The sequence below is a fragment of the Lepisosteus platostomus genome, chromosome 8 (assembly GCF_059453375.1).
Source record: "Lepisosteus platostomus isolate fLepPlt1 chromosome 8, fLepPlt1.hap1, whole genome shotgun sequence".
NCBI classification, from domain to species: domain Eukaryota; kingdom Metazoa; phylum Chordata; class Actinopteri; order Semionotiformes; family Lepisosteidae; genus Lepisosteus; species Lepisosteus platostomus.
The window spans coordinates 27,811,945-27,818,134 of NC_142618.1; positions in this window are offsets into that span (position 1 = coordinate 27,811,945).

Consider the following 6,190-nt stretch of genomic DNA (forward strand, 5'->3'; position numbering starts at 1 on the left):
AAAAAGTGAGAGCAAGGTACAGTATACTGTGGATAGTATTCTTACTGAGCAGATAGGGATGAAATTCCAGATAAAATGGAGAGTCCCATACATGATCTGACAACTGGAATTAATTTCCTGCCATTAAACTCTGTTTATTTTTAAGTTTCAACTCTTTGAAAACCCATCATATTTGGAATTTTGGAAAGACACCTATGCTGACATTAACAGAAAACACAAAATCCAGTGGTGCCATTTCCCATTCAGCCCTATCACTACTCCCTGCTACCAGTTAGGATGGAAAAATCCATCAGGTCAAGTGGTTATACAACCAATCTGTCCTACTGGTCTCCAACTTTGTTAATATGAGAGAAGAGGATGAGGCTGACAGGTGGGACAAGAAAGAGAAAAAAAAAATCAACATGATAAAACGATCTGCATTTTTGAGAGAGGTTACGGAACTACCTTTATCTGGAACCACCAAAATAGTGTTGCATACATTCTAAGTGATGTTATAAAATAGGTTAGCTGGTGTGCTGAACTTTTTATAAGAGAAAATGTGATGCCAGATTGCATTCCACTCGGGACCAAAAATCCAGCTTGCCCCAATACTTCACTGTTTGAGAAGGTATAGTACATAACTATCCCATGGCAATGTGTAGATGTCAAGGACTAAGTAAGTTTTGAGATGTACACTATAGAAAAATTCAGTCAGGAATTAATATCCCTTAGAAAGGAATGTGTGCAAACCATTGTCGCAAATAAAATTTAGATTTAGATAAAATAAAATTTGTGTATGGGTTCCTTTTAAAAATAAATTGGTGATTTTAAACAGATGTTCAGATGGGGGGGGGGGGGGGGGGGGGCAAATTCTCATCTTGTCCACTCTAGCACACCTATGCATAAAAATGTCAAATAGGTAGCTGCGTCAGCATGTGTAAGCTGCAAAGGAACAAGTAAAGGTTTTTTCCATGCTGTAAAGAGAATAAAGGAAAAACAATGTTTCGGCTGTGGAGCCTTCTTTGGGTGTCTTACTTGATAATGTGGTAATGTATATATTGTATCTTTGCTGATCAATGTTTACTTTAAAAGTGAGACATTTAAAAAAACAGTGCTGCCTTACAAAAATACAACAAGATGTTATAAGATATATAATATAATACATGTATTTATTTTTAATAAGAACGTATACTTGCATACAGTATATCGATTTTATGTTAGCTCATGGCAAATCTGGAGTAAATATTTTAATAAACTTGAAATGTATACTGTATGTTACACTCCTTAAGAAACATAAATGATTACATTATGATAAAAACATTTTTAATTTACTGAAAATAATCCACTGTTACAGGTATATTGTTATCATTGATTTATTTGGCTGAGGCTTATCCCTAATGTAATTTAAGTGGTGCAACCTGAGTGAAGTACAGTAGTTTGATCAAGGACACAAAATCAGTGCTTCTCCTGGGTTTTGGACCCACGGCCTTCCTGTTATAGTTTTAAAGCCCCTAACTGCAACTCCATACTGCAGTCTAAAACTGGGGCAGTGGTAAAAGCTTGAACAATATAACAGGGTACCAGATAAGCATTGCAATGACAATACTTCAACATTTTTGGTGAGCTTTTCAAATCCCAATTTTTTATTAACTAGTTTTAGATTTCCAAATAAGACGATTAGAGGGAAGTACTAGATCCAATGGTGCCAGGAGATTGAATGGACAGGTTACTGATGCAACACCAACAGATTCTTTAGTTACAGAGGTCCAAAAAGTCCAAATACATTTTCCAGATATTTACATTTTACAGTGATTAGGAAGACACATTCAGTTAAGTGGTCTTTTGTCCTTCACAATAAAACTTAAATTTGTTAACAAATCTATATGGAAATTATTGCAAGCAAATAAAATTATAATAACATTATAAATAAAACTAAATGATAACAAATAAAATAATTTGGGGTTTTATTCATTGACTTTCTGTCAAAGAATTACACAATGTGTAAATTACGAACCTTCATTTTTTGTGAAACTAATATTAATAATAATAATTAATTAATAATTGCTTACACTTATATAGCGCTTTTCTGGACACTCCACTCAAAGCGCTTTACAGGTAATGGGGTCTCCCCTCCACCACCACCAATGTGCAGCATCCACCTGGATGATGCGACAGCAGCCATAGTGCGCCAGAACGCTCACCACACATCAGCTATTAGTGGGGAGGAGAGCAGAGTAATGAAGCCAATTCATAGATGGGGATTATTAGGAGGCCATGATTGGTAAGGGCCAATGGGAAATTTGGCCAGGACACCGGGGTTACACCCCTACTCTTTTCGAGAAACGCCCTGGGATTTTTAATGACCACAGAGAGTCAGGACCTCGGTTTTACATCTCATCCGAAGGACGGCACCTGTTTACAGTATAGTGTCCCCATCACTATACTGGGGCATTAGGACCCACGTGGACCACAGGGTGAGTGCCCCCTGCTGGCCCCACTAACACCTCTTCCAGCAGCAACCTTAGTTTTTCCCAGGAGGTCTCCCATCCAGGTACTGACCAGGCTCACACCTGCTTAGCTTCAGTGGGTTGCCAGTTGTGAGTTGCAGGCTGACATGGCTGCTGTCAATTAATGACATGGCTGCTGTGCTATTAAAACAAAAGAGTCTATTAGGACATCTTTGTTGTGCAGTGAGCATGAATCTGCATGAATGAGAATATTTAAGTATTTATTGGTTTGATATTTATTTCATAACAAATCATTTATCCATCCTTTTTCTAATCACTTTATCTAATATGGGGTCTCAAGGAAGCCAAAGCATAACGTTGAAAGCACCAGGCGCAAGACAGGATACACTCTGAATAGGATGCCAGTCCATCACAAGGCACACACACAAGTACAGACACACTCACAACAGGGTCAGGTTTCCCAGAAGCCAGTTAACCTATTGGTATGTCTTTGGACTACAGGTCGAAACCCAGAGCATCCAGAATAGACCCACATGAGGACAGGGAGAACAAACAAACACCACGCAAATAGCAGTCCTTGAATTGAACCGAGGGCCCCAGTGCTATAAGGCAGCAGTGTTAACCACCGTGCTTCCATGCTGCCCAATTACAGGTCAATCAGATTATATTTATGTATTTACCTAAAAGACTTATTCACAGTCAGTTACAACTAACCTTAAAATAGAGCTCTTGTATTGCTGTGTTGTTTGCAACAGAAAAAGGCATTTATCCCAGACTGTGATTTGAAAGTGATTTAAAAAAAAAAAACAATAAAACAAATTTTCTGATAAGAATCTAGTTAGCTAAGTTAAGAAAATTAGATTGTATTACTGAATAGAAAATAATCATTTTTTCATGGGATTAAATATTTCTACATTTTACAAAATGCTTGAAATTACTCAGATTCATTAGAATTTTATGTAATTGCCCGAACTGAATACCTACACACTGTTATAGAACATGTATCTGAAATTAGATCTATTATAGCAAATTGTAAGCCCTGATGGATTCCATCTACTGAAGTGTGTGTAGAGGCACTTTACAAAGCTTCAGAGCTAAAATATATGGGAATTGTTTATGTACAATGCTTAGTCATCAAGCACATTTTAAAATATTGAGCAGCATCACGAATGTTGGACACCTAGCTTTTGGTGTTTCATTAGAGTCTTTTGGATCTGCTCCATGTTCTGCCTCTCATGACAGTCAGTTTCTCAGCTGTTCAGCACAGTCTTTTTTTTCCTAAACAGCTATTCAGAGCAGTCTTCCAAAGCAAAACAGCTGCCTCGATGCTTTAGCTTCACACTTTTTCTTCTTTAACTAGATTGCAAGTCATTTTGCAATACCTTGAACTCACAATTCCCTGTTGCCAATGTAGGAAACTCAATTACAGAGAAGAGGAAGCAGCAAGGAAAATAAATCAAGAACTTAAGGCAGAGAGTGTAAATAAATTAGCATTATATCCAAAACAACAGAAAGTTTATTTTGCAGTTATTATTATCTGATGTACTGAGCTCAATATCAATTCTCAGTAAGATCAGAGCTCATTACATCAGATCATGGTATTGTTGCAGTATTGCTGCAGTTGTTATTATGACAATCTCTTTCTCAACATACTGCATACAGTACATATACTGTATATAGTACATATCCATCCATCCATTTTCTAGCTGCTTTATCCAGTACAGAGTCCTATATAAATATGTCTAAATAAAATACTGTATATTTTGCATAGAGTGTATAAAAACCTCCAATTTGTCATTTCAAATGAACCAAGAGAACCTGCATACCTTCAGGCAACCAAGTTCCCACTAGGGCACTAAGACCTGCTTCAACAGGCAAGTTGGCAATGCAAAAGCTGACCTGACTGTTCTCTCCACTGGCCACTAGAATGAATTACACTTGCTTACTCATTATAAGGGTCAAGGAACACTAGAACTTAATACTGTGCAAAATGCTAGAACTAAACTTTAATGGTTATGTTGTTTTATGCTTCTGTTATAGGCACCCTTTTCATCTTCTTTATCAAATACAATTGTAGGTTGCTTTGGATAAAAGCATGACCAAATTAATAAATATAAATAATACCACAATTTATCTTTAGTACCGCTCAATATATTTACAGATTTCAGCTTTCACACCTCTCTCCCAGATCTTCATTCTTTTGGCATTAACTTACTATTTGTCTAAATACTGTATATCTGCTCTGTCCCTTGTTCTCCTCTGCCTTATACTGTATGCTACTTTCTTCTCTTTCCCTCAAGACTGAAGAAGGCTTAACATCCAAAATAATATATTTTTCTACTTTTCAGAGTAAAATTAACTTTAATTGTTAATAACCTTTAGTTGCTAAATATGTCAGATATTTTTTTCTATTTTCCAGTATTACCTTAGGCATTTGTTTTCTTTTCAAAAGAATTTATATTGTACTGTAAATCTGAGTTTCTGAATTGTATAACAGTAAGATGTCCCATGGTGTCACATAATTTTGACTATTACACTATTGTGTATCAGAATAGATGGCCCCTTAATCTAAATTTGCTAACTTGACTCTCTAAATTTATTGTGCTGTCAAGAGAAAACAATAAAGTAGAAAGCCTGAAAGGTAGCCTCTTGCATGGAACCAAATGAAACACAGCAGCAATTAAAACAGGAGTATATTACATTTAATATTTAAGATTTTACAAAAAAACTATATCTGTGTCTACAGTGAGTAAGAACCTCACACATGTGTGCCCTTAGAATCTGGTTAATCATATATTATTGCCCCAAAGGAAAGAAAAAAACTCTAAATCAATAAAAGCAGCAAAAATATACAGCACTAAAATGGCTTGTTTTGCATCCATGTTATTTCTACTTTATTAAATATAAGAAATTAATCTCAGGGTAACATCAGATTTTATACTTGTGCATTCTGTAGAAAAAAAATTTGAGCTAATTTTGCGAATAATATCTTGATGGTAAAGAAACATTTTTTCACTTCCGTGGAATAGGGTGTTTATTATTTTATTGAATTTCATTTTCCCATTGTGTCCATTGTACTACATAGTTCCCAGGAACAAATGGTGGAAAGAAAAACTTAACATTTAAATAAGCGTAAACATTTTTGAGTAGATATGTAATTAAGTGGTTTAGAAAAAACATTAAGCATCTATTATTGAGGTGTTTGAATGCATTGACGGGCTATATCCACAAGCATGGCCAGATGAGATTTTGCAGCTACCAGTGTTGCTTATTTGCAACATCCTTTTCAATATAAGGTCAGTCTGGTTTATTGCTAATTAAGGTTTTTGAAACACGCCAGCCGAGTTGAAATTAAATTCTAATTGACCTTTTAAATATAGGGGGATGACATTTGTCTTATTGTACATTTATAAATTAAGAGGTAGCAGCAAATCTTGTTTGCAGTATTTTATTGTCTTGGTAACAGGGATGTAAGCCTTAGTTAAAGTGGGCAACGTTAAGCAACATTATCACTTTTAAGTATACCTTTTACAAAATGAACTTTTACTTCTTTTGCTCTTATAAACTATTCTTACCATTGCCATTATAATTGCCATTATCACACATAAAAGTAATAATTCCTTCACTTATAAAGTGTTTTACAGGTAATGGGGACACCCCTCCACCACTACCAATGTGTAGCACCACCTGGATAATGCAACAGCAGCCATAAGTACAGTACGCTCACCACACACCAGCTATTA